Here is an 8,937-nt window from a genome sequence, read left to right as displayed (position 1 = left end):
AATTACACAAAGTGACAAAAGACACTGACCAAAACCGAGTTGGGACATGTGAAAACAGTGGGTGGGGGGTCTGAGGCAGAGATAGAGGTTGGGCAGTTATTTCACATTGTTTTGAGGCCATAAAGATCCCTGCTCTGTGACAAAGGTCTAACGTGAACTGTTTGGCTCCTTCCAACCCGTGAACACTTCTTGATAAACAATTAGTTAATATTAATTTTCACCAAAATACAATAACAAAACTGGGATTTGAGCACCTCTGTTTCTGTGGGAATCAAACTGGGAACCATCCCTTTGTTCATCAGATGAGCTCAAACACCCCTTTAACAACAGCATCTGTCATATTTCATCCATATTCATTTGAAATGATTTTAAACTGGACCCTTTTTAAAACCATTAGTCATATTAATTCGGATAATATGACATCAATATGTAGACTTTGTTTCAGTTTTTCTCGGGTTGGTCAGGTTTGTGCTAAGGGACGTCATAGAATGGTTACGTTTAGGCAGAAAAAACGGATTCAGCATTAAGGACAGAGCTGGCAGAACATTTCAACTATTCATAGATTAGTTTGAGTTTATTATGACTCTTGTGTTTGTGTGGAAACTGCATTTTTTTGTGTTTTCTCAATTGCACTGAGAGTAAGGTGTTAGTGTGAGCCAGGCATACAGGCTCGGAAAAAATCCCAACTTCTCTACAATCGCAAGTGGTGCAGGCTTCCTTTTTTAACCAAAGCTGATTGCTTTTAAAAGTCGTACATAAGAAACCCACAAGGAGAGGAAAGCTTTGAATCATGTTGGTGGAGACATGCCCTGTGTAGCTGGTTTCTAGTCACTTCTTCCTTTACACAGAATTGTGGATGAATATATCTTTTTCCCTAAAATAAAGAGCTATTTCTGTTTTTTCAGATTTGCTACGCTGCTCTACAAACTTTCCACGTACCCTCTTACAACTGTAGGAGGAGATTCCCAACCTGTGACCACTGCTCTATTTAATCTACGTTCACAAATGAGCCACTAGTGAAGCAAATGTTTTATGGTCAAACTTCCTGTTTATGTCAACAACTGTGCAACGGGCAGTGGTCCCTGTAATGGTCACATAAAGGGTGTCAGTGTGTCAAATGCTGGCGTCAAAAGCAGTTGTGTCCAGTTTAGTGGAGGCTCCTTGATTTAATGACCATGTGACATCAGGCATGTCGGTATCCTGAGGTTATCCGTGGCTGGAGCCAGACTGTGCGTCTGCCAATCTGGTTCTGTTTTCCCCACTCAGTCTCTCCCCTTAATGCTCACACTGTGGGTCAGTCTTCTCTCTCCTCCCCTTAGGGAAGCTTGAACTGGCCCACTGCTGATTAGGGGGGGTAACTAAAGCTTCCTACAAGAGCAGATCAAAGAGAACGAAGGTGGGCAACTCAATCCATGGACCTGGGCTAATTAAAGTTAAACCCAAAATAATCTATCATGTTTTCCGTGGGCCAATAGTAATAGAAACATGATTTTAATTAAGGCTGATGGCAATGGGGAAAATCCATTCTTTGAAACTTCTTGAAACTCTAAGACCACCTCTGTGACTGACAGCCATAAAACATGGGAGCTAACACACTGCCAGCATCAGGACGACATTTGCCAAAGAGCAGAATCAATGATCTGCGAACGCGGTGAGCTCTGTGCAAGGTTGCACACATTGCTGCCAAATGCCTTCCTGGGACACATTATGAAAAGCTCCTCTCTCTGAATCCACATGTTTGAGCTGAACAAGTTAACATGAAACATTTGTTTAAGTGGGGACACATCTTTCAAACGACCGTAAATTTGTTTCCCCCTTGGCCACAAACGCATTAGCAACAAACAGACAGTTTCCCAATGGAACTAACAATGCAGCAGGTACTTTCCGATGGCGTGTTTCATTTCAAAATAAGCCTTGTTGATCTTGGCCTTGATCGACATTACTTGTAGATTCACGGCCATTATGACACTGGTTGAATTGCAATTAACATGCTGGCACAGATGCTACTTGCTTGTGACTCTCCTTGTCAAAACAGTGACAGGCACTTTGGCACCTGGGTGCAAACTGCAGCAAAAGTCCAAGGCTTATCAACTGGAGCAACGTTTGGTGAACACATGGCTGATCCAAACAGTTGCAAGCCCCCATTAATTAACATTTGAACCGTATTTAACTGTACCACACGTTTCAAATTATATCATAATTCCTGCTGTAAAAACCATTTGAGTATGCGGAGTTCTGCTCCAAACGATCTGTTAACGTTTAAATCAGCGGCATGAAAGATCCGCTTGGTTGAGCCTCATTGGGAACACACAAGAGATGAGCAAACTCTGCCACATCACCACGCCTCACAGCCCTACAAGGTACGTCCACTTAGTCTCGTGTTTTGGGACAAGATAGGTGCTGACAAGCATATCCGACCACCTCGGTGTTCAAAAAGCTGGACCGCTACATAAGGTAAGAGTGAACCCGTGCATGTCCTCACACGCTGGCCCGCCCTATGGTTAAAAGGCTACGTTTCCTGTTGAGGGACAAGCACAAAGGCAGGCCAGACTACCATCCCTGAGGGGACAATAGGGCCTGTCACACAGACACTTACCCAGCTCAACACTTTTGCCACGGGACAGGTGATGAGACTTCTGTCTTCCTGCTGGGGGATGAGAATAAATTAGAGAGAGCCGCTGGACAACAGAGAGACGGACAGCATCCTCTTCATTTGGATTTCATCTGAGAGTGAATTACAACAGGAAAAGCTATTGGAGCATGACTCTCCAGAAATGAGGCTTTGTTCAGCTCGTTCGCTAACTGTGGGATTTACGCGCAATCTGCAAACCATCTCCCCCAGATGACCCTAAAGCTGATGGTGTAACTCATTGGCTAAAAGCACACAGGAGCCATACATCACCAAGCAACAGTAATACATGTGGAAAACATTTCAATTTCACCTGGTTCCTTTACTGTAGGGCTACAATTAAAGTAGTCGTGGCCTGTTCAGTATGGTAATGTTACTAATTAGTGATGTAGATCAATTCATGTAGAATAGGAACAAGTTTATATGTTTGAGCTGTTCTGTCCTAAAAGGAAGTTGTATTTTTTGCAGACCTAGGCGATTAGCCTGGATCTGAAGCCACATCTGTTCTGTGCCAGCTGTCTGGCAGATTCCTTTGGAGCGCATGGGCAGGCTGTTTGGCGGCCTGCTACTTCTCTGATCAAGAGCTTTCAAGTCTGCCTTGCTTCCAGTAAGGGCTGACTGTCCAGATTCATCCTCCGGTAAAAGGCTGAACATTTTTTTAAACTTCTGGCAAAAGTAGCAGGACAGGAAGAAAAAATCAGTCACATCATTTTGAGTTACTTTATTCCCAAAAGTGGGAAATATCAATTGCAAGATATTGCTTGTGGATATGCAAACAAATACCGTTTCTTTAATGTAGAAATTCCCCAATTCTTTCTGGAAGTGACATCATGATACTTTACGTGCACCTAAAAACGTATCTGTAAGTACAACAAATTGATGTTTTGATCAATTTACATCTGGGCTTATGAGTAAGTCAAGGACTGTTACTAAGCCTTCACTTATTATTAAAGTGGTGTGAGAAGTTTACCTGCTTTGATACTCATGACCGCTGTGAAAAAACTTTTTAGGATAGGTTATTCAAGGAAAAGTGTGATTTGTTACTTTTGCAAACTTGTCACCATCGGAATCAAGTGTAACAAACACATTTTAACCAACATAAAAGGTAAAAGCACGAGCTGAGCTGCTATTGTTTGTACAAAAAACTTTCACTATGAAGAAGGATTTTAATAAGACATAATGGAAGAGTTCTAACACCCGACATACAATGTACAAATGTTCAGCTTTGTTCCAAGAAACGACCCCACTTCTTTGTGTTGATTATTATTGCAGGTGGCAGAGCTGCCATGTAGACATGACAGCCTCTCCAACCATCCAGCTGAAGGAGACTGACCCACATACAAAAACTAATCCTCTACTTTCCAGTGTTTGCTTTCATTGCAGTCCTGAATGTGTTGGTTTGGGTTGTTTATGTGGAGATCTATTGGCTGCCTGACCTCTGTCTGACTGTGACATGCTTTTCTTTTCATAATGCCAGCCCCTTCTTGGGCAAGGCCCTTCAATGTCTGGTATTGTTTCACCCCAGGAAAGATGTTCGGCCAAAGGCAAAGAATCACTGATCCAACTGTAAATAATACTCAGAGAATGTCTCCCTATGAAATGAGATAGCTGCTTTTCTCTTTGCAACCAAATATTGATCTTAATAAAACGAGAAATATTACACATATTGCATTCCTGTCATTCTTTTTCAGTACTTTGGACTTCTTTCATTATAGGACGGCCTTTGTCAGGAAATAACAAGGCAGAGCTGTGAGCTGTCCAGACACATGACAGCAGATGGCTCCGATCCACAAAACAGCTTCACACCTCCCTATGAGTCAGCTGCAACCCAGACATAAGTCAGAACCGGACCCTTAAGAAAACAACGCTTCATACATCCAAAGAACTGTGGCACAGGGTCAACAATTCTGACACCTTGAGAACATCTTTCTCTCTGTGTTTTGCATCCTCTCTCTTACGTCTTCTCTGGGAACAATTGTGAGCACTAAAGCAAAACAATGCAGGGACATGCCATTCCACCACCAGATGTAGGGTCCATACAAAAGGCGTCGTAACTGGCAGCAGTGTGGTGATGAGAAGGGCAAAGGTCAGCACAGAGGGCAACATAAACACAGGAGGAGACACTGCTGCAAGCTTGTTTAGGTCAAGGCATGTTATATTACTATATGCTCATGTTGGGATCAGAAGAAGACGACACCAAGGGATCACAGAGATTTTGTGCTGAAGTACAGCTTCACATGTATCTCACTCAGCTCTGCAACATGTTTGATGGGAAATGTCAGAATTCAGTGACACTGGAGATAAAATAGCAATACAGTCAATCCAATTTTCTGAAAGTTACTGCACATTTATACACAACAAAGCGCCACACAATTTCCACATTTCTACATATCTATAGTGAATTGGTGCTTTTTTAATTTTTCCCAGAGGTTGAACCTTAAGACTTTTACATTTATTATCATACTTCCTCAAAACCAACAGAATTTTCTTCAGTATTTTTTATTTAGTGTTATTTGTTGCTAACACAACATGGAAAACATTATCAAGTTAGGATTTATAACACAGCACCAGTACCTAACAGCAAGAGTGGGTGTGGACGTTTGGAAAGTGGTTACACTCATTGCAGCAATGGAGGGCAGAGTAGGAATAAACATGATATAGTTTAAAGACTGGGCTCACACAGCATTCTTCCAGACAGTCTCTCCAGGAAAACATTCATTATGTCACACTTGTTTAAAAGTGCCTTAAATAAAAAAGAGAGCTGGAAAGAAAACACACTGCCTTGCTTTTCTCAGCTTTATGACGATGCAGAAAGGGTCGGATTCATATCGTGTTTCACTGTGTTTTTAATGCATCAGACAAAGCAGTTCATTTTTAGTACTTTGCTAAAAAACTTTTAGACCATGATACTTAACCCTAAATGCAAAAATACAAGACAGGTAATGAGGAAGGTTTACTTTTGATTGCACGAACTGTTTCAATAAAGTTCTTTCTGTGGTTCATAAGGTAAATCACATAAGAGTCCTTACAAAGGACTCACACAAAAATAAAGGCAGGCTGAGAGATTCCTCCAAAAGCCAAAGAGGAAAAAACGTAATAATTATTCAATAAGCAATATCCTGAGCTGAGCTGAAAAAACAAAGCGTTTTCATAACCTAAAACAGCACATGGGACAATAGTCCAGCCTATTACTGTAAAAAACATTTTTACACAGAAATCCAAGATGGAAATTATTCCACAGTGCTTCTAATTCCATCCCATTTAATCACTTCCAAAACAAATTGGCTCCATCACGACTGAGCGATACCACAACAGGGTAAGTTGCCCTAGGCCCCCTCATTCTTGAACTTAACCTACAGAAGACTAAGAACCACTACAGTACTTTAATGGGTTCAAATAGGCACCACATGGCTCACAAGTTCATCATCATCCACAGAGAAGCCAACAAATGGTCCAAGATGGGCCTGGGCAAGAAGCTGGCCACAGAACAGTTTCCTCCCTTTAAGTATAATTATTCCTCAAGCCTGTGTCTGTGTATGTATGTGGCCACTGATACTGAGTAGTCACTGGAAAGGCATTGTGGCCCTTAAAGCATCAGTTTGTTTTAGTAGAAAGAACATGATTTTTCGTTAATCAAGTCAATCTTCAGTGAAATCAGTAGAAATTTATAAGTGATTCCCACAAAGCTGAAAAACCAATAGTTGGGATCTTTTCCTGACTCATTGTCACTGTGGTTAAGGCAAAGACTTCGCTGTGAACAGCTTTCACTGGAACAACTAAAGAAGCTTTCTAATGCTTAACAGAATTGATCCTTTAACTCTCACAGCCTTTTGAGGAAGTATGAACAAGTCAAAATGTTCTCACTTTCCAAACACGGTTTCACTCTCAGGATCTAAAACTCAAGCTGGTGTTCACAAAGGGAGTATAACAGTGTTCATACCCACTGAGGATCCTCAGTTACAAACACGTGTACCCATGTGTGGTAAACCCTGTAGCCTAACATCAATATTTAACTCTTATGCAAAAGTAATTTATTCAGATTTGCAGAAAAACTGGGGCAGATCGTGTGATTTTATATTCCGAAACGCTGTTAGACCTTATAGAAAAACAGAAAGTACAGGAAAACTCTGACGGTGATCTCAGTGATTTTTCCGAGGTCTCCACTTTCCTCCTGTAAGCTCCAGAGATAGCAGGCTCATTGAAAGATGTGGACGTTTCCTAAGATGTATAAGAATTATATAACAATTATACTGCAGAGCCTTCTTCAATCACCTCCCACTTCTAAAACAACCTTTATAAAGATTACCACTAACCAAAAACAGAATTTTTTTCAGGTGCTAAGGGCTAAAATGCAACGTGTAAAGATATAAATCATCTGCTCGCTTGGACCATTCACGTATTTATGTCCCTTGTTATAGTGAGTGTGTAGTTGCTTTTAATTGTATTAGAGATTTATTAAAGATTGAAACAAGTTAATATTATTGGAACCCTAACCCATTTTTTAACATTATATATTTAAGCCTCAATAACAGAAATAAACTGGCATCAAGATTAGCTGCGTAGGTCCAACCATCATCACCCACTGTAACCCTTAAAATAACCCCATTGTCCCTTGCTCTATTCTTACGTGATGTTTCACAGCTTCTACAGGATTATCACTCAGAGTTAACAGGCTCTTAAATAGCTGACTGGCACCCGGAATCATGCTAAGCATTAGCCACCTGCTACAGTCTGAGATCCACATCCACGCAGCAGCAGAGAGCGTGTGCACTACACAGGAAATGTTGCCCTGAGGTGGAAGATGGTGTCAAACGAGGCTGAGGTTACTTGCTGCCTCACACACAGTGCTGAGCAGGAAGTGTGGTTTCTCTGAGTCTGGGCTGTGAGTGCAGAGGTCAGAGAATGGGATCAGCAGATTGTGTTACTGCCCCCAGATGTGGCAGAGGGCAGGCACGGCTCCAGTCTGGAGGTGCCCCAAATGAAGCGTGACAGTCTGCTCCAACTCAGATCTGCAGAAACAGGAACTTCTATTCTGAATAATATCCTTCCTTTAGACTGCAGTTTTATTGATCTCTATTTTAAACTTGTATCCCTTAAGTCTCTGCTGAGCAGGTTTGCTATTTTTAAGCTTCACATTTTCTTACCTTAATCACGAGTTTAACACCCGTCTCTTGGCTTTTGCAAACTCATTTGTGGCAGTTTTGGTGTGTTAAGTGTGAACAGTTCCTTGGAGAACTATTGCAGAAGCAAAAGCATGATCCTTGGCACAGTTCTCTTTCCGAGTATGTTGATACTTTCAGTAAATATTTCTGGTGACTTACAGTGGCTGTCCTGTCTGCTCCATTGAGAGTGATGAGCCTACGAATGAGAAACAAGTGTGTGTGTGTGTGTGTGTGTGTGTGTGTGTGTGTGTGTTTGTGAGTGAAATGTGTGGATCACACTGTTATCACACCCCCTTTCCTCCCCTCTCCCGACCTTTGAAACCATCCATGTTAAGCTGTATTTTAAGGGAGTGAATGGAGGAGGGTGAGCAGAGGAAACACAGACTTGGTGAAGAGAACTGATGAGAATGAGCAACACACAGCTGCAAAATGTGCCGTTGGTTCTGCTTCAACATCCTCTCAATCTTTCACAATCAAGTATTCAGCATTGTGAAATTAGTTTGTCACTTAATCTGTAAATGCCCAGGGCTAATCAGCGAAAAGACGTACTGAGGCCTGCAGAAAGTATAACAGAGTATAACAGCATAACAGTTAACAACAGCATAACAAGTTTATCTGGTGCTGTTTTAGTGTAACTCCTTCCCATGTGAGCTGTTGAGGCTTTTAAAGTTAAAAGTCCACAGAGATAATTATCATTGATTAATCAATGACAGGATAACAATAGTGATTAAACCAAAGCCAATCAAAGGTTTGATTGCAATTAGAAGTACAACTAGTCACTGTGAATTGAAAACTTTCTACTGCTCATTGGGATTAGGGGCGACTGTGGTGCAGGAAGGTAGATTGGTCGTCCACCAATCTTACAGTTGTTAGTTTGATCCCCAGCTCCTCCAAGTCCTCCGGAGCAAGACACTGAACCCCAACTTAGTTGCTCCCAGCGAGCACTGGCCTCCCCCATCGGTGAGTGTTTGTGTGATTGTGAGTGTGAATGGGTGAATAAGAAGCAGTGTAAAGCGCTTTGAGTGCCAATAGGTAGAAAAGTGCTATATAAGTGCAGAACATTTACCATTTGCAGCTCATTAACTAATTAATATTAAAATAAATGAAAAGTAGAAATACATGGTTGCTCCGTCACTTTGGTGTCAA

This window comes from Channa argus, chromosome 7 (assembly GCF_033026475.1).
Source record: "Channa argus isolate prfri chromosome 7, Channa argus male v1.0, whole genome shotgun sequence".
Lineage (NCBI taxonomy): Eukaryota > Metazoa > Chordata > Actinopteri > Anabantiformes > Channidae > Channa > Channa argus.
The sequence above is the reverse complement of the archived record's forward strand: the minus strand, read 5'-3'. Positions refer to the sequence as shown.